This window comes from Benincasa hispida, chromosome 12 (assembly GCF_009727055.1).
Source record: "Benincasa hispida cultivar B227 chromosome 12, ASM972705v1, whole genome shotgun sequence".
Taxonomy (NCBI): domain Eukaryota; kingdom Viridiplantae; phylum Streptophyta; class Magnoliopsida; order Cucurbitales; family Cucurbitaceae; genus Benincasa; species Benincasa hispida.
In genome coordinates, this window is record NC_052360.1 from 43611960 (window position 1) to 43632862 (window position 20903).

At 34.0% G+C, this 20903-nt stretch overlaps 1 long non-coding RNA gene across 2 annotated transcripts; it reads left to right on the top strand.

Annotated features, from left to right (window-relative positions):
• Positions 1-2858: 2858 nt before the first annotated feature.
• LOC120068487 lies at positions 2859-20690 on the top strand. Of its 2 annotated transcripts, none has more exons than XR_005479213.1 (4): positions 2859-3082; positions 7334-7393; positions 15769-15958; positions 20583-20690. It is a non-coding gene; the product is annotated as an uncharacterized LOC120068487 (long non-coding RNA). The 2 variants fall into 2 exon arrangements; XR_005479214.1 differs by having other exon boundaries at positions 7334-7388.
• Positions 20691-20903: the final 213 nt, after the last annotated feature.

Consider the following 20903-nt stretch of genomic DNA (forward strand, 5'->3'; position numbering starts at 1 on the left):
GATTTTTTATTCATTCCCATCCTTATTTCCTCTTACTTTTTTTTTTTTTCAATTTTTAATCTCTCAACGTATGCTTAACTTTCCTTTTTATTAAATATGATATAAATTTTATTTTTATATTTTTTAGTTTGTTTTTCTCTCTCTATAATTCATAACCATCTTCTCTCCTCTTATCTGTTCTTAATTCTCTAATTGCATATCTTTTTTTAATTCTCTCACTATATATATACTTTTTTGATTTTGTATATTATATAATTTATATTTTGTTGTTATTTTTTTCTAGTTCATAATCCCAATCCTCTCTTTACCTCTCCTCTATTTTTCCCTTTTTTTAATTTTTAATTTGATTTTCCTTCCTATAATATATTGAAAATACACATTTTTAGAAAAATATTGATGTTAAACTAGATTGATTTTACTTCTGAACTAAATCGATCATACTTGATTATAAACTATGCCACTAATTCACTTAACTAACTCTTGAATTAAATATTCAGTTCATAATATTATTTCAATTTTCGGTATTATCTATTATCATTACCAATCATATTTAACTTCTTACTCATGTCACTTCTTTCCTATTTATTTTCAAGTTTTTTTCATTACACCTCATTTAGCTCTTCTCTCCATTTTTTCCTTTTTATTCCATCAATATATTTTCTATTTCATGTTCTAACTTTGTTTATTGATTATTCTATAATTGATATTTTTTAATAAGTAAAATTTATAGTTATCTTCCCTATCTATTCTTTTTTAATTTATTCGCTACTTTCGTTTTCCATTTTTGTTTATATTGTATAATATAATTTATAGTTTTTGTTATTATATTATTGTTGGAATATCCAATAAAATCATGTTATTGTTGAACTATGAACCAAGTAGTTGTTGATCCAGATTTTAATTTACAAATTATTCTAGTACAACATTTGACATTTATTTGTATGACCTAGACTTTATTAATGAAACATTACATTTATACTATTTTTTCAATCTTCACTATTATCTATTATTCTATTATCAATCGTATTTGACTTCTAATTATTAATCTATATGCTTAAAGTTATAGTTTATTACTTAAATAAGTTTGTTCTAAAATTTTACTAAAAGGAATTCACAATATTTTTATAAATTTCCACGATATTGGTGATTTTTCTTAAAATATTCGTCGATATATTTGTAAATCTGAGTAACGATATTTATACCAATAAAGATATTTTCATCCTTGGGTAGGACCATAAACATGTTCATTAGAGGATCCTGGGACTTAAGAAGCAAGAGGTAATTACAGGGATAAAACAGTAATTTGACTTAGCTATAGTTACACTTAGTTTGTGAAGAGTTGACTTTCTGATAATTGGTTATATTCATCGACACAGAAATATATATGTGATTGTGGGTCTTTAGTGGAGTGACCCACAGTTAATGAATGTTAATTAATTTAATTAAAGAGTTTAATTAATTAATCTTGTATCATTGAAACTTTTAATTTGTAAACCCATTAGGTTCCCTTGCTAGCTCACTAAGGATAAAACCATAATTATTTAGTTTTAGATTAATTTGAATTGTTCAAATTAAATAAGAGAATACAAATTAATTGTATGAGATGCCATTAATATAATGTATATGGATACGTTATAATATATAGTTAATTTGAATGAGATTCAAAACTAAACTTTATAATATGAGAGAGATATATACCTGAATAAAGTTTAAATATTAATTATATAAATGAGATTCATATAAAACTATAAGTTAAAATTAATATGAATGAGATTTATATTAAAACTATATGTTATGAGAGATGACTACATTTGAATATGATTTAACTATTATTTTAGTTACATGTGTGATATTTAACTTAATGGTTAATTAAATATTAATTCATTGTTATTGTTATTTATTTAATTATATTTAAATTAGATTTAATATAAATTATATAAGATTGGGAGTTATCTAATGAGTTAGTGGAGGGGAGTTATAACTCCTCCAATTAAGTCCATTTTTTTACTTACTAGAGTTATGTAGAGAAGTTGAAAAAAAGTATATCATTGCAAGAACTCTCTACATTCTCACAAAAGCTCTCTCCCTCGAAAGGATTTTACAGAAAAAATTTCTTCTGTAAAATTATTTGTCCCTCTCTAAAAGTTTGGATTCCACCATCCGACTTTTTTTTTTCCAGATAATAGCAAGGTAACACCAATGGTAGTGTCCCTTTAGTTGGTTCTTGATCGACAAAGAGGTTTGGAGTTTATGAGAGGTCGTACGGGAATCATTTTCGTTGAAGATGGTCTTCAAAGGTAAGATTTCTTTCCCTTTAAAAGCATGCTCAATTAATACATTTATATTTCTCTGTATTTTTTTTGTAAGTTTGAAATGTAAACCAAAAGCACTTGTGTTCACGAGCTTCCATTACGAGATTTGATCCCTTCTGAAAAAGCTTGGGAGAAGAACTCAAAAGAGCCTTCTTCCAGCACACCGCCAGCACCATCTCACTTTGCAATCGATGCTCATCAAGCAGCTGAAAAGCAGGAGACTGCTCAGACAATCAATCTCCATCCCGACCACCATTATCTTTTCATTTTCTAGTCTTTCACTTTATATTTTTATCATCTTGTAATGGATGCTCAAATATTACAATACATCATATTTTCCACTATCATTATGTCCACCTTCACTATTTGTTCTTCCATGAGAGCTTAAACTTTTAGAGGGTTGGGATGACCAAAATGTGTTAATGGACTTTTTATCAACAAGTTGAAAACAAAAATCCAAAAGAAATCTTATCCAAAATTGTTGTTGCCGTGTGTGAGCAGAGTGATGCCATGTAGCTCTAAAATTCTTCAAGTGGGTAAGATCTCATCTCTTCCTCATTCTTTCTACCAATTTAACAGAAATTTAAGAAGAACAAAACTCTCTTACATAACTCTTCTTTCTTCCTTCTGTCTTCAATGTGCTCAAATGGAGATTGATAAGTGAGGTAAAGAAGAATCAGACATCCAAAGTAGAAAACATGGAGAAGAGAAGAAGAGGTACACAACAATTATAGTGGTTCGGTTATAGAAGGCCTATATCCACTTCCAAGGTATGAATTATGATCTCTTATTTAACTCAAGTTTTTTATTACAAATGTTCAGAGTAAAAATCACTCACTCTATCTTCCTTTATTTTTATTTATATATACAGATTTGTCAATTTTGTTTTCATAACAGGTAAGCTGAAAAATCAATTAAATTGTTTCTTGTTACAACAATTTCCTTAACTATTTTCTGTTATGCTAATTGCAGAAGATAGAGTTGTTTCAGTAATTTGAGCTTTTGTTAAAGTAATTGCAACTCTCACCTTGAGCTAAAATTAACTTGATACCTTGGTCTGTTCCTTGTCAGCTTTATTCTTCAGCTAGATGGTCTACTATTTTTAATATACCTAGATAGTACTATAGCTTGGAGCGTATAACTATCTTGGTTAAGAAATCAGATAAATTCTCCTCTGTCGTAACCTTTTCAATTTTAATTTCACCTTTTTCCACCTCATCTATGATAAAATGTAAATATATGTCTACATGTTTTATTCTATCATGAAACTGAGGATTCTTTGTTAGGTGAGTAGCACTTTGTTTGTCACATGTATACTTAAATCTAAGTCCTTTAGAAGTTTTTATAGCCACTTTATTTCTTTTACAACTTCTGTTAAAGCTATAAACTTGGCTTCTATGGTAGATAAGGCTATAATAGATTGTAAGTTTGATTTCCATCTTATAATATTTCCACCAAATTGAAACACATGCCCTGTTAGAGTCCTTTGCTTATCCATATCACCAACAAAGTTTGAATTTGAGTAGCCTATTAGATTTAGGCTAGTTGTATCAGGGTGTTTATAAAAAATACCTTTCTTTTAAGTGTCAACTAAGTATCTAAACATACATTTGGTAGCTTCCCAATAAGTCTTCCTTGAGTTCACCATATATCTGCTTACTAAACTGGAATAGTGGGCTAAATTAGGTATAGTACATACCATTAGGTACATAAGACTCCCTAAGGCACTATGATAGCACACAAGCATATGTATCGCTATAATGAATCCTGAAATAGGTATTGTCCTAAGAGATTGGTGATGAAGAGTTATGTACTTGCTAATTTTATTTGGGATAATCGACTAAAAAGTTCGTTGTTGAAACTAGTAAACAAAGAAAATAGATCTAACAGTTCAATGGAAAAATGATTATAGGGTGTCGTTCCGTTATGAATTTCTGAATCGTTGTTAACAAACGAGTCAACTAATTAGATCAAATGAGCCTAAAATTCTGAATTCAAGATGTCCTTTGTCAAGCTTAATCCATTCTAGCATGAATATACCAATTTGAATTTCTTTCTAATGGTTATACCAATGTCGCATTAAGATTCTTCAATTTCAGCTTTATTATTATTTAATCATTTTCATCCATTAGTAAATAATAGTTTAATCACTCAGATTCAGCTAAATTTTTATTTCACAAGCAAAAAATTCAATCTAGAGCAATTGTTTAATGGCCAATCAAACAAAAGAATTTGCACAAAGAGATTAAAATCCAACCTTCATATAATTGACCCAAATATTAATAATCAGTTCAATATGAATTCATAACATGAACAACACCCTAGAATTACTCATGATTGTCAAAATGATAGATGTAATACAGAGTTTTATCATAGAATGCAAGAAAGAAAGATAAATAGGTAATGAATCTCCTTCACTGTAACTAAGTTGCAATCTTGATCTCTTGACTCTCGTCGTTGAGCTCTGGATTGATCTCCAATGGTAGCTGAGTTCTTAGACGTCTCTCTTCTCTTTTTGGTCAAAATCCTAATAAAAAAACTCCTATCCAATCATGTAAATGGCGAGGGTTTAAAAAAAGAATTTGTGTCGAAGCATCATTGCACTCGTGAGAACTGCAGTCGTGCTACGCTGATGATATGCGTGCTGAAATTCGGAGCATGGAGCGCCATGGCTCTCTCCAAAAGAGTGCTCTCGGGTCCACAACCCGACCCCAGTGCCTGCCTCAACACAGCTGTGCTCTGCCTTTTCTTCAACTCATGATTTTTTACCTTGTTATTTCACTTTTCTTTGCATGGTTGGTCCTAGAGTCCTTGTATTGAGAAAGTTGCACCAATTTTCGTTCCAATTAAGCCCGAATTGCTCTTATGATTCGATTTCCCAAAATTAACTAATTTAACCACGTCAAATCACACAAACTAGCAAAACTAGCTTTAAATCTGAAGGTAAGAAAAAACACATTTTAGGTGTTTTTCAAACTTGAAGCTTTGCTAGTCTCGAGCAAAGAAAAGAAATGAGAAAAAGAGGAAAAGAAGAATAATTCAAATACTGAATAAATGGAATCCCAAATATGCATGCTCTTAACTCCAATCTCATTTACTTCTCAATACATGCAACACCTATCCACAGAAAAATTGATACACATCCTATTCATTGAGAGTTTATAAAGCCAAAATTTTTTATTCTCTACGTCAGTGTGTGAATTCTCCTTTAATTCAAAACTCAATAACTGACTTGAGATTTAATTGAGCTTCTTCAGTTTTCTCCCTACTCTAGCTCTTGCACCAATCATCAAGCATTAAAATACTCAAGAAATAATATACCAACTAGTGCCTGAAATACACACTCTAAAGGGTACCCTATGTTAGAGTTAATGTCCTAAAGCAAGTGTATCTTGTAGTTTATAAAGACAAATTGTATATATAAAATAAGAGGTATTTTATAATGTTTAGACTGCATTAATTTAATTCAATAAAATAAGATCCAATGTTATTTTATGAAACTTAAACATGTATGTAGAGACATACGTGTGGATCATGTTTAAGTAATAACCTAAATGGTCTATAGTAGATTGATAAGGCTGGACACCTTATCCTAGTGACACTACAAGTATGACGTACTTTATAAATGTTATAATTGTTGTAAAGTGCTACAAATTATTTGATCTTGATCATTCATGTGGAGACATGTGAGTGGGGGTATTCTAAACAAAGAGTTTGTATAAGAACAAACTGCAAAAAGAGTAGTCTCTCTATATAACACTGTTGCTAGAAGAGATTTACATTTCACTAGGATAACCATAAGTGACTTGACCTTAATCTTGAGTGAGTTGTGAACTCCTATCTATGAGGGCAATCCTTTGATTTGTATGGGTGAGAATGACCTTGTTAACCAACTCAACAAGTCTACCATTTTGGAGACTTGTCCGAGTAGGGAGCTAGGAACACAACTACACAAGATGAAATTCACTCCTTTTCTGACTTTAGGGAAAATAAATAAAATTGCTCTTCTAATAGCTAATTCGAAGTCTTGAACATTAAGGCCTCAACCTCTCATTGGCTAAGAGGTGTTAGTTTATAGTTGGACTATAAACTATTTGTCATTAAAGGGATCAGTTGTATTTAAGGAGTAAGATGTAACTTTAGGAGAAAAATGGTATTTTGATCCAGCTATAGTTATGAGCAATTTGTGAAGGTTGACTCACTGTTGTTTGATTATATCCATGCAGACAAAAATAAATCTATAGTGCGAAGAGTGCAACTATCGCTCTTTAGTGGAGTGACCGATAGTTAATGAAAATTGATTAATTTAATTAAAGAGTTTAATTAATTAATCTTATATCATTTGAGCTTCTAATTTGTAGGTCCATAAAGTCCACTTGTTAGCTCACTAAATGATATATAAGAGGAATAGTTTGAACTCTTCAAATCAATTGCATATTAATAAGATTAGTATAATATGGTTAATTATAAATGTGATCTATAATTAAGAAAGAAAAATATTTGAATAAGATTCAAATATTAAAGAGATGTATACATATAAATATATGACAATAATATGTTGATTAATTCTATATTAAATATGATGTAATATAGTCGTTTAATTGATTAATTAATGGTTAATTAATTAATTTTTAAAAAGTAGAGATAAATAAACACGTGATGTTTATTTATTTATTTATTGTGTATATTTTATTGAATTTAATATATATGGTTATTTAATTATTAGACTAATTAATTAAATAAAATTTATTTAATTAAATTAGAACTAGAGTAGGAATAGTAAAGACTAGGAGAAGGGGGTCACCGCTCCTGTCTATAAATAGGTCTTCATGACTCATGTTTGTGATACAGTTGAATGAGGAATACTGAATCCTAGTCTCCTACTACTTCTCTTAAAATCTCTCTTCTTTTCTTTATTACTTCTTTTTCAATTTCCAAGTCTTGGAGACCACACATTCAATTCTTGGGATCTTAAAGAATAACAAGGTTTCACTAATGGTGGTGTTTCTTGATCATTGAAGATACGTTACGGAGAAGACGTGGAGGGAATCGTGAAGAATTTGGGAATCTACAAAAGTAAGGTTTAGCTCTTCCCTCTTTTCTTCTGCATACTAATCTTGATTGTTTATCCATTATGTTATTATTTTTATACCGTATTTTATTTATGTAAAATTGGAAACAAAATTACAAGGCGATCACACACTTTCACTTGGAATTTGATCCCTTCAATTGGTATCAGAGCCCGATTTGAGCAATTTTGATTTTTAGTTTTTAGTAACAAAATCAGAATAGAATGGTGGGTTATTTTTAAAATATATGCATGAAATATATGTGGTTTTATTTGTGGTTTTCGGGTTGACTATTTAGACTTTTGGCATTTAGATTTACAGCTTTAATTGATGAGATCAATGCAAAATCCAGTGTTTATGGATATTTTTGTTTACTGTAAATTGAATCTGTAAGTCTGTGTCTTTCATAGCAAAAAGTTGCTGTGAAAAGAACCTGGGAAAAAAAAGGCAAAACAAGAAAAAATGGAGAGAAACAATGCAGTGAGTTAGGTTGTCGATAACTATAGTACTAATCGTTGAATCATGTTGAAATTTGGTCAATATATTCAGGACACTTAGGGTCTCATTTTGAATGGTTGGATCACCATTTTGAGTCCAGGTTTATCCGCCGTCGCCACTAAACAAAAGCATTTTTTTTTATATAAATATTTTTCTGTTTTCTTTTAGGATTTTCTAAAATCCAGGGTTTTAGATTTTAGTTGATTTTTTAGGAATGCCAATAGCTGGTCAACTTTGCTATTTTGTTAATTTAATTATGCATGAGATGTATGATTTAAATTATTTTTGAATGGTGCATAAAGTATGTCATTTAGATTTATCTCACCTTAGGATAAATATGTTCATGCATCACGTCAAAATGTATGTGTTATATTTTTTAGATGCATGATTAAATAGCATGTTCATGCATCTTAATATCAGTGTTATATTATTTTAGATATATTGTACATCAAGCATGTTCATGCATCATGTTAGGTTATAATTGTTATAATGTATGATGACATGATGGATATGTGCGCTTAATAATTGTTATATAAAAGTGTTATATTCTTCAATTAAAATAAAATTTGCACTGTGATGACATTACTTAAATAAATATAAATGTTATATTTAATCAAATGTATTCGAATGCAATTATAGATTTTATTTTCATTATTTTATAATAGTTATAAGTATAATGAAATTAGAATTAAAATCTATAATAAAGAGTTGTAAGCAAACATAGGTCCAATTTTAAAGGTTTAAAATTAATTCACTTAGACTTATGCTAAACATGTTTCTAATGAGATTAGAAATAGGTTAATCTTTTAATTCGTTTTAATAGGATTAAAAGGAATTTCAATAAGAGATTAAATTTATAACTAATTGCCCTTAAGGGACCTTTGTCTAAGGAAAGTTCTGTTTAGGCTGAGGTATTTAAACTGATGAACGGAACACCTCGACTTGGGAACCAACTTGGAAGGTGAATTAGACAAATATTTTATAAGCATACAATAAGTGATTGACTTCGTTAAAAAGTTTAACAACTTAAGTCACATATTTTTTTTAATCAATATAAGCGTTATATTGAGCAAATTAACAAAGATTTAGTTAAAATTAATTAGCCGGTTTTTACTAAGTTACTAAGCCCATTTTGTAAAATACTCAGTGGGAGGAAAAAGATATATACGATATGTCAATTTTTTTCACTCACGTTCTCCCTAAAAGTTCACACTGTGAGACTCTTGCTTAGCCTCGAGGTGCCCTGAAAGCGTCCCCATTCGGATTTTGTTTGCATGAGTATCAAGGTGAATGGAGAGAGTGTTTATAGTAAATGAGAGAATGATATGTGCCAACATTTCCTATGGTCTCCTTCATTGGTTTGCATCGTGAGACCTTTTTGCATGGCCTCAACATGCCCTAGGAGTGTCCCACTTCGAATGGTTATTGCATTAGGTCAGTATCAAGGGTAAACTTCAGAAATGGTTTCTGGATAGGATCACTTTAGTTTTTGCCCCAATCGATTTTTTCCTTCGGTTGGCTTATTGAGATGAAACTCTAAGGTCTAAAATGAAGGGTCACACTTACAAGAAATTGTTAAAAAAGTTAATGATTTCTTGAACAAATCAATGGTGACTAATTATTTTAGGAATAAGAGTTATTTTGGTGTAATGATTGGTTAAGAAGTGTCTCAATACAAGGAAGGGGTGACGGACCACCATTTGATGGCTTTTGTCCTAAAGCACTGAAGCATCATTGCAAAATGAAATAATGTTGGGTTCATTATATGTTTTTGATAAATTAATTGGATTAAAATGAATGGTTGCATAAGTGTCTAAAATAATTTGCTTTATATCAGTAAAAATGACAAGCACTTCAATGAATCTTCTTAATGCTGAAATATTGACCGAATTCAATTACACAACTTGGAAATAATTGATTAAAATTATGTTTGTGGCTAATGACCTTAACTTCATCTTTACTGAGGAATGTCCTCCAATTTCAACCCTTGATGCAACACAAAATGTTCGTGATGCATACAAAAGGTGAATGAAGGCCAATCTTGAGGCTCGAGTTCACATTTTGGCGAGCATACTTGATGCCTTGGCAAAAATATTTGAGAGCATAGTCACTGCACTTTAGATCATGCAATCAATGCAAGAGTTGTTTGAGCGAGTATCCTCACAATTCATGCAAGATGGGGTTGATATAGATATGAAACTAGTAATGTCAGCTCCCTATTTGAGCTCCAGTTTGTATTAAATGTCAAGGGACAAATAGAGGAAGCAAAAGTTGCTATGTCTAGTGAAGTTTATCAAAGAGATTTGACCTTGAAAGAAAAACTTGGAGTTCATAATAAGGGTGTTCAAATTTATCCCAGTGCTCTCCAGAATAGGAAAAGATCCAATGACAGTAAATCTGATTTACTTGTCCTAGAGTCGTGCTTAGTAGAGAATAATGATTTTGGCTAGATAGTTGATTCAGAGGCTACTAATCACGTATGTTCTTCCTATCAGGGATTTAATTCTTGGAGACAATTGGATGTTCGGGAGATGACTCTTCGAGTTGGTACTGGTGAAGCCATTTCAGTTGTTGCCGTAGGCAGGCATAAGTTATTTTTGGACAATAAATGATAGATATTATTAGATGACGTATATGTAGTTCCTAAAATGGAAAGGAATTTAAACTCTATTTCTTGTTTGATTGAACACAATTATTCTCTCTTGTTTTCTGGAAGTAAATTGTTTATTTTTAAAAATAGAATAGAGATAGGATTTGCTTAAAAAGAAAGTAACTTATATGTACTAAGGTTATTAGTTACAAAGGTTGTCCTAAATTCTGAAATGTGAAACCCGAATTTTCATTATTCCTACTTAAGCAGGTGGATAAGGAAATTAACTAAGTGAAAGTTAAATACTATGTTGAAGTGAAGGAAATTTCTAAGTGTTGAATAGATTTTTCTTGAGTAGTTTTGAGTTAAGCTTTAATCGAGAGAATTTGGCTAAGCATAAGGTCAAAAAGACCCATGTGTGAATTAAGTTGAAAAGGCAACCATGCGTTTGTAAGGTTGGATGCATGATTGGCCGTAGTATTGGCAAGAGGCATTGCCAAGAGTAACCATGCGTTGGAAGCCAAGGAGAAAAATGGCTAAGTGTTGGACTATGCGTTGATGTGGTGCCATGTGTTGGCCATTACACTTTGAGAGGTTATTTGGAAGGTTAGTAGTGCATGCAGCAGCCAAGGTCTTGAGTTAGAAAACGCATGCGGCAACCTCAAGTTGCTCATCCAAGGGCATTGGACGTTGGATGCGATGGATAGAGGCATGTGGCGATGGAGGCAGGCACGATGGATGCGTTGGACACGATGGTATGCGTCTATGTGGCTGAAGATTAGATCAATGCATGGGGTACGACAGCTGCGATGGATGCATTGGACACAATGGTATGTGTCCATGTGGCCGAAGGCATGTAGCGGAAGGAGATGCGTTGGTAGGTTGCGGTGGTATGATGGCATGCGGTGATGGGGGTATGCGTCAATGGTATACTGTAGCACTATGCGTTGGTGTCACATGGTGATGCTATGCGACGGTGCTATGCATTAATGACATGTGGTGATGTGGCCGAAGAAATGCGTTGGTAGTATGCGATGGAGGCATGCGGCCGAAGGAATGTGTTGGAGGCATATGGCTGAAGGAATGCATTGGTAGTATACGATGGCATGCAGCGATGGATGCGATGGATATGATGGATGCGATGGCATGCGGTGATGTTGCACGATGGATGAGATGGATGCGATGGATGCGACAGTGTTATACGATGGCAAGTAGCGATGGATACGATGGACGCGATGGATGTGACAGTGCTACACTATGCATTCGTGATGTGCTATGCATTGGTGATGTGCAATGCGTTGGTGATGTGCTATGCGTTGGTGAAATGCAATGCGTTGGTGATATGTAATGCATTGGTGATGTGCTATGTGTTGGTGATGCATTATGCGTTGGTGATGTGCAATGCATTGGTGATATGCTATGCGTTGGTGATGTGCTATGCGTTGGACATCCAAGGGCATGTGGGCACATAGGACAAACTAGTAGTATGCGTTGAACGAGTGTTGGTCAATATCCTAGTTGAACGCATATGAAGTTGGATGTACGCATATGAAGGATGGATGCATTCAAGGACGTCATCCGGACATGTGGCTTGTTGAGAAGAAATCTTAAGCCTTAAGCAAATGAGGTGGATTCATAAGAAGGCATGCAAAGTTAAGGGCTATGCATTGGTAAAAGGGGAGCAAGACACCTTGGGTTATACTGATGCAAGATTGCGTTAATAGTGTATGGCAAAGACACTTGGACATGCGGCCAAGTAGGAGGTGTCGGCCTTAGAGAGATCTTGGACGCATATAAATAGGGCCGAGGACTTCAGATGAGAACTCAAATTCTCTCCAAATGACATAAAGAAAAGTGCATTGGGAGGAGACTATGCGTTGGTAGCAAGACCATGCGTTGGTCGAGAGGTTCCAAGAGGGGAGATGTTGTCGAACAAAAAGGACAAGAAGTAGCATCAAATTGGGAAGAGGAGTTCTCCCAGAATACTCGTGCGTTTGGAGTGATTCTAAATCCATCTGAAAGCTAAAAAAGCCTAGTTTGAAGGGTAGGGCTTCCAGAGAAGAGTCTCCAAGGAATCGCGCTAGAGAATGAGGACAAAAAAAAGGGATCGAGCTGTTGGGTAAGCTGGGCCAGTCTTGATGTTTCCGACCAAACCACGAAAAGTTCTGAGCTAAGATTATGAGGTAAGCTTCCTGAGAAATTTTAGAGCATATTTTTAGAAGAAAGTATCTCGAGATAAAGCTTAGAACTATGAGTAATCTGAGCTTTAAGTTGAACCTGGATCGTAGGGTTAAAAAGGGAAACCAAGGAAACCTAAGGAACTTCGGAAAGGAAAGTTCCTAACCAACCAAGGTGAGTGGTTATTGTGTTATTGTATTGATTGATATAATTTCTATATATAGTTAAATATATATATAGGGAATAATATTAAATTGGCATGATCAGGGATATATGTCTATCTTGTTACTATGCTTGTTAAGTTATTGCTTGTATGTTTGGGTCGGAAACTGAAATTGTACCAGGAATATATAGTTAGCATGCTCGAAAAGGTACTTGGCAAGAAAATATAGTCAGCTTCAGTCGGTGGGAAATTATACTCGGTGAAGACCGGTGGGAAATATAGACAGGTTACCTAAGCATAGCTAGCGGGAAAATAGTCGATGTGCACATTGGCGAGATAATAGGGTACAGGGAAAGTTTCCACAGGGATTGTTGATACATTTCTTTAGTATACATGTGAAAGTGCTAGGGAAAAAGTATGATCATGCCAGGGATAACCAGTGGTAAAGCTGGGGATGTTTATATCATGTAATAACCAGCGGTCAAGCTAGGGTTTATTGTTTTTAACCAGCAGTTGAGCTAGGGTTAATCCAGCGGTCTGGCTGGAGAAATAATTGTGAACTTGTGGTGATGTTCTTGTTGACTATGCATTGATTTCCAAAAAATATATTTCTATAGTCAAAGTTATTTGTTTATCTAAAGACACCACTCACTAGGCTTTATAGCTCATGTTTTCCGTGTTTTATGTTTTACAACCCCCCCCCCCTTTCAGGTAGCGAAAGGTAAGGAGTTCCAGGGTGCTGCTAAGGTCAAGGTCTGCCACAAGCCACAGTTACACTTCTGGAGGGTTTTAAAGAGTTGTTGATTGTAAACTTTGTTGTTAAGTTTAGGAGTTGTATAAACTTTACTTAGTTGTAATAAAATGGGCCTACCTAATCAGTTGTTGTTTGCCTCATTGACTTAATCAGTTGGTCATTGAATTTGTTCATTGGTATTCGTAAGAGTTATTAGGCAGTAAGTGTCAACAAAAGCGTTGATAACTGCTCCAGTCATCCCCTTTCTCGGGCTCAGAGAGTAGTCTGGGGTGGGGTGTGACATGAAATATTCAGAATGACAACAACTGCTAAGAGACCAAGGATTTCTCCTAAAGAAAATGCCCACCTTTGACATCTATGGTTAGGTCAGAGTAATCTCAATAAGATTGAGAGATTGGTGGAAAATGTACTTCTAAATAGTTTAGAAGAATCGTGCTTTGAGGGCAAGATGACAAAACTGTTAGAGTATATTGATGTGCAGTGGAGGAAAAATAGAATCAATAAGCACTCTAATTATACTTAATTTGAGTATAAACATGCTTCAAAGTAACTTTTATAGAAGCGAGTTTGCTAAATATAATACCTTTGTGTTGGGTTTTATGTCCTAAAACTCGTAGTTTATAAACAATTAAACTTATTCTAAAAATTCAATAAGTTGTTATTGAATATATGAATTGTTTATTTCATTTTAGAAATAAATCCAAAAGATCCATGACTATAACATGAATACTTAAACTTTATGTGGAGACATAAAAGTGGATCAGGTTTGAGTAAATAGTCAAAATGATCTATATTATATGAATAAAGGTTAGGTGCCTTATTCTAGTAACACTATTGGATGCGGCCCACTTTGTAGTAGTTACAAGGAGTTGTAAAGTGTTACAGACGATGTGATTCTAATTCGTACATGTCATGACATGAGGAGTGGGGGTGTCCTATGCAATGAGTTTGTACAAGATCTGACCACGAAGTAAGCCACTCTTACTTTATAACGTTGTTTACTGTTTAAGACTGACTATTTCAAAGCGATGACCTAGGTAACTTGATGTTAATCCTGAGCTAACTATGAACTCTTATTTATTCGAGATTATCCTTAGATTTGCACAGGTGAGGGTTGGCTCAACAACGTCGGCTCAATAAACTCCATTTCAGGGGTAAGACCAGGTAGATAGCTTGGGACATAAAGTGCAAGATGGAATTCACTCCTACCCGCTTTTAGGGATAATAGAAAGGTTGTTCCCTTAAGTGCCGACTCCGGGTCTTCAATAAGGGGCCCTAACCTTTCATTGGCCTGAGAGGGACTTGGTTTGTTGATCGAATCACAAACCAATTGTTTATTAAAGGATCAGTGGGACTTAAGGAATAAGAGGTAATCTCAAGGGTAAAACAACAATTTAATAGCCATTGTTACGAACAACCTGTGAAGGGTTAACATACTAATTATGGTTATATCGAGTGGACATAATATATCTATAGTGAGGGGAGTGCAACTCTAGACTTTAGTGGAGTAAACCAGTGGTTAACGAATGAGGGTTATTAGTGTTAATTAACGTTAGAGCCCATAATTTGTAGGTCCACGAGGCCCCTCTACTAGCTCATAAATGGTAGCCTTAGAGTAGTGTGATACGTTAATTTGAAACGTTCAAATTAGAATTAAGGGAATTAGTAAATATATGTGATATAATTACGCATTTAATTTAAATGAAATTGGAGAATCAACTAATATTTAAATATGATTTAAATATTAAATTCATAAATAACGATTCATAATGGTGTAATTAGTGTTAAATTAATTTAATATTTGATATTAAATTAATTAGAATTAATTAAATTATTTAATTAATTATTAATTTTATTAAAAAATTAATTTTGTAAAATTAATAAAAATNTATTTAATTAATTATTAATTTTATTAAAAAATTAATTTTGTAAAATTAATAAAAATTTCATTTTAGAAAAAATATTGATTTTAGAAATCAATTTAGAAATCAAAATTGAAAAGATGGAAAACGGAAAAAGTTGGATTTCTCCCCTTTCCATTCCAAGTAACTTACACATTCTCCACCATTTGCATTGAGTCAATTTTCCAAGCATGAGGTGCATTTCATGCAACGATTTTCTTTGCATGACAGTCTTGCAATAAATAGAGAAGATTGAAGTGGAAGTCAGGGATGCACTTGATAAGTTTTTGCTGAAAAACTTAGGTGTAAGAAGGTCTTCTTCCATGGTGCAGCAGTGATCTTCTTCTCCAAGTTTCCTTAATCAAAACTTATTTTGAGTCCCACAACTCAATCTAAGGCACCAAAAAGATAGTAGGGAAGGCCTTGAGGTGGATCACAAGCAGATTTGGAGGAGATTTGCAGCTGGAGTCGAGATTCAAGTGGTTCTTCAAAGGTATTTCATGAAACCCTCTTATTAGTTTATAAGCATGCTTAATTTAAAGCCAAAATTAATGAATTAGAATGCTTATTGATCCATTTTACTTCCGCTGTATGTTTTCTAACTCTAACAATTAGTATCAGAGCATCTTTTAAGCATTCAATTTGGTTTAATTTTGGTTTGGTGGCTGTTTTTTCTGAAGGATATCAGACTAGAGATTTCCATGAGCAGCGAAAATAAGATTATTCAATATCACAATCATGAATGAACATCACATATTACAGTCGTCTACACAACAAGTGGTTATACAATTAATATAGAAATTATAGCATGAAGACTCAAATGAACAAAGAGAAAACTGTACGAACATTTGAAGATGTGTCTCGACGCTCCTTAACCTCGAATGCTCGATCTACACGACCGCAACAAAGCACGAACACTTCGCGCACGTCCTCAATGATTACTTTGGTCACGAACTCTTCAGCAACAACACGAACGGTCTCCAAAGCACCTCGAGATGTTGAGTTGAGTATGACACCACCAACAAGGCTACCTTAGTATTCTCGGTGTGAGAATCCAGAGGGTGGGCTCTGTTCGGACTTGGAATGAGGCAGACGAAGGAGGAAACACCGATCGTGTACACGACTAGGCAAGTGAGAGATGGCGGAGACCTATCGTATAGGTCGATGCGCAATCGTTTAGCTAAAGCAATGCGATAGTCTAGCAAAAACTATGCGATCATTTAGCTCATCGTTTAGCTCAGTCTGTTGCCTACATACACTACACGATCGTTTACTTTGGGCAAGCGATCATCTAGCAAAAGCTACGTGATTGTTTAGTAAATATTGTACGATTGTTTAGCTCGCCACTGCACGATCGTTTAGTTCGCCCAAGCTGTCGTTTAGTAAATCTGTATTTACTTGACAACTTCGTGAGATCCTTTTTTGCCGAGAGAAATCTCAAAACCAAATTTCAACCTTTTGTAAAACTTACTAAAATTAGGAAAACCATTTTTCTTTTATCTCACGCTTACCATGAATTACCAATAACCACCCATTCAATTGGTTATTAAAGAAGAAGAATTAATTATCCAATAATTAATATTATTATAAATGTAAATGATAACCAACTTATCATACCATATATATGGGTTTTAATATTTCATCTCATGAAACATATAAACCATAGTTCTTTTTCTATTTCATGGTGCTTAATGTGAATCTCATTTACATCAATCCTCCACTAGATGTATCTCATACATCATACCGATTATATCATATATAATAAAAAAACCTCTTGTCAAATTGAACATTTCAAATCAATACCAAGAACTGATCCTCAACTGAATCCATTGAGCTACCAAGGGGACCTCATGGACCTGTAGCTCGAAGCTCCAATGGTACGTGAATAACTGACTAAACTCTTTAGTCACGAGATCCACTATCCATTAACTTCCAGGTACTCCACTAAAGACTGACAGTTGAACTCTCCTTACCACAAGTATATTATATGTCCATCTTAACCAATTAGTAGTGCGACAACCCTTCACAGATCGCTCGTAAGTACAGTTGGCCAATAACCGTTATGCCCCTATAGTTACATCTAACTCTTTATGTACCATTGATCCCTCTAATGAACATAAATCATAGTCCTACTATGACATAGTCTTCTCTTCCAAAGAGAAGCTGTGGCTACTATGGTCAAGCCCTGGAATCAGCCCTTAAGGGAGAAATCTCTCAAATTATCCCTGCTTTGGGAAAGAAGTGAATTCCATCTTGTGGATTGAGTTCCCAGCTCCTAGATAAGACAAGTCCCCAAAAAGGTAGGCATGTTAGTTGGCAATCTAGCCATTCTCATCCATACTAATCAAAGGACTACTTTCAAAGGTAGGAGTCCCCAAAACACTCAGGATTGAGATCATGTCACCTATGGTCGTTTAGGTGAGATACAAATCTCTAGTATCAACAGTGTTATATACAGAGTCTAGTCATCTCGTGGTCCAGGTCTTATACAAACTCTTTGTATAGGACAACCCTCTTTGCATGTCTCCACATGAATGGTCAGAATCTACCATCTGTAGTAGTTTACAACACTTGCAAACCTCTACAGAGCGGGCCGTATCCGTAGTGTCACCAGGATCGAGTATCCCACCTTAATCCTTATACTACTGACCTATTTAGGTTATCACTTAAGGTATGATCCACTTGTATATCACATATACATGCTTAAGTTCACATAAGATAACCAAGGAGCTTTGTTTATTTGATATGAGTAAATGCCAGAATTAAATAACACTTATTTTATTCATTAAACAATGTGTATCTTTACAAAACAATGAGATTTCGGGAGAATTAGGACACCAATCCCAACATTTTCACGAGATATATGAAAATGGTGCACCGATATGGTTTTCTAAGATTTGGCATTTAAATTCTCTTTGATTCCTTTGTTAAATTTTTAATTGGCTTTTGATTGATGAGCTTATATGTGTGCTCAAGAGTCTTTAATTTATTTGGAATAATTAGAGTTGAAATTAAGTTGTAATTGAAAAAAGAAGTGAAGAAGGCCAAGTTGCAGAAATCTGTTTGTGAGCTTCTGTCCAAGCAGCGTTGCAACGCTGCTCATATGCTATTGAGGATCGAGTTTCAACGAGCATCGAGCACGAGTTGAACCAATCGAGTAGTGAGTTTGAACTAGCCAACTGTCGAGCAACGAGTTCTCAACCGGTTTGACGAGTGGGCGAGCGAGTTTGAGCCGATTTGATCGGTTTTCTTTTTGTCCGGTCTCGTTCAACCTCAAATGGTTTTTGGCTAGTCCAGTTTAGGGAATTCAGGTCCCGTTCAAGCTGTTCGGGTCTAATTTGAGGATGTTCGAGTGGTCCCAAAGCGTTTTCGAGCCGATTCTTGCTAGTTTTTTGTAATAATTTGGCCTTTGTTTGCTTGAAAATGCTAAAACTAAAACCATATCAGTATGTATTTTATTATTTATACATGTTATGTATGTTATAATTAAAGAACTCTTGTATGTGCATATAGTATGCCATGTAGATTTAAAATCCCACCATAGGAAGCATGTTACATGCATTGAAAGTATGTTATAAAGTGTTATAATATATAGTATGCATGTTTAGGGTTTTTTTTATTTAATATGTGTTATATTAAATATTGAATGCCTTCGATGTTTGTTGTGGATATTTAACGTGTCTAAAATTTTGTAAGTTGTTATAAAATTGGGTTAGACATTTAAAATTCATAACAAAGAATAGTTGCATGCTCATGTAGGTTAACCACTTGTTTTAATAGTTAAAATAGGTCGCTAAACTTGTAAAACTAGGGTTACAAACTCAACCAGTATATAATCCTGTCTAAGGCTGGAGGTATTTAAGTTGACGGCCTACAGAACACCTCCTACCTGAGGATTATAACCGAATAATTGAGCATTGTTAACTGGTTTTATGAGCAATACATGAGTGGTGTGAGGTTTGAAAACTGGTTTATCACCTAGACATCGTAGATTAAATCCAAATATAAATGTTATACTTGGATAAACACCTAGACTTGGGTTGTTTAATTAGTCGGAATAATCTTAAGGAAATGTATACCCCGTTTAACGTTATAACACTTCAGTAGGAGTTTAATAACATATATGATATGCTATTAGAACACTTCAGTGAAAATAAATAACGTATATGATATGTTAGAACGCTTCGGTGGAAGATTAATAAACATATATGATATGATTATGATTATTTTTAGCTCTCACGTCTCTAAGAGTTCACAATCGAAATTCATGTTTCGCTTCATGTCACCCTGGGAGTGACCTCCATTAAAAAAGCGTTTACATGAATTGAGATTTTGGTGAATGGGGAAGTTGTTCACCATAAAATCAAATATGATGTTTTGATTTTAATTTTCATGTCTCAAGATGTTCACACCATGAGGTTCATGGGCACTTCGTGTCACCCTAGGAGTGACCTCCATTCGAATAGTGTTTGTGTGAATCAATCAAGGAGAATGAGGGGAAGTTGTTCAATGGAAAATCAAATATACGATATATTGATTTCAATTCTCACGTCCTTAGAAAATTCCCACCGTGAGATCCGTGCAACACTTTGTGTCACCCTAGGAGTGACCTCCATTCAAAAATTATTCGTCATGAGGTCAAGATCAAAGTAATAGGGGAAGTAGCATAGTAAGTGGGTGAAGGATATGTGTCAACATATCCTGCAATCTCTTCTATTAGTTTGGACCGTGAGATTCCTCGACCTTGCTAGTCGTTTAATGATGGCTATCCCTTCAGAGGTTTTAACATAGGATTCAGGACAAATCAAACTCCAGAAATGGATAGGATTTCTAAAGTCATTTTTAACTTTAACTTTCCAATTTGGGAGCATTGTTGGGGCCGACTTCCGAAGTCTGAAACAGAGAGTTATACTTATAGAATTACTAAAGAGTTAGTAATTTCTAACAAAAAACGGTAGCTAAATGACTATCGGAATATGAGTTATTCTAGAGATAGTATTTAGTCAACAATATCTTGCTGTAATATCATTATAAAAGTAATCTTGGGTTATTACTTTGCTAAAACTTGATTGGGTTAAAAGAGCAATTCACTGATAAAAATTGTTTATATTTCTCAGAATGATGAGTTCATTATACAATTGTTGGCGTCTGATAAACTTATTGGGGATAATTATGCCACCTGGAAAGCAAACCTGAATACTATATTGGTGATAGATGATCTACGAACAGAGGTGTGTCCTCCCATTCCTAGTTCAAATGCAAATCGAACTGTTCGGGTTGCATACGAAAGATGGATCGGGGCTAATGAAAAAACCCGTGCCTATATCCTTGCTAGCATATCTGATGTCTTGGCAAAGAAACACGAGAGTATAGGTACTGCTAAAGAGATTATAGAATCTCTCCATGGGATGTTTGGACAACCGTCCTTCCCCCTGAGG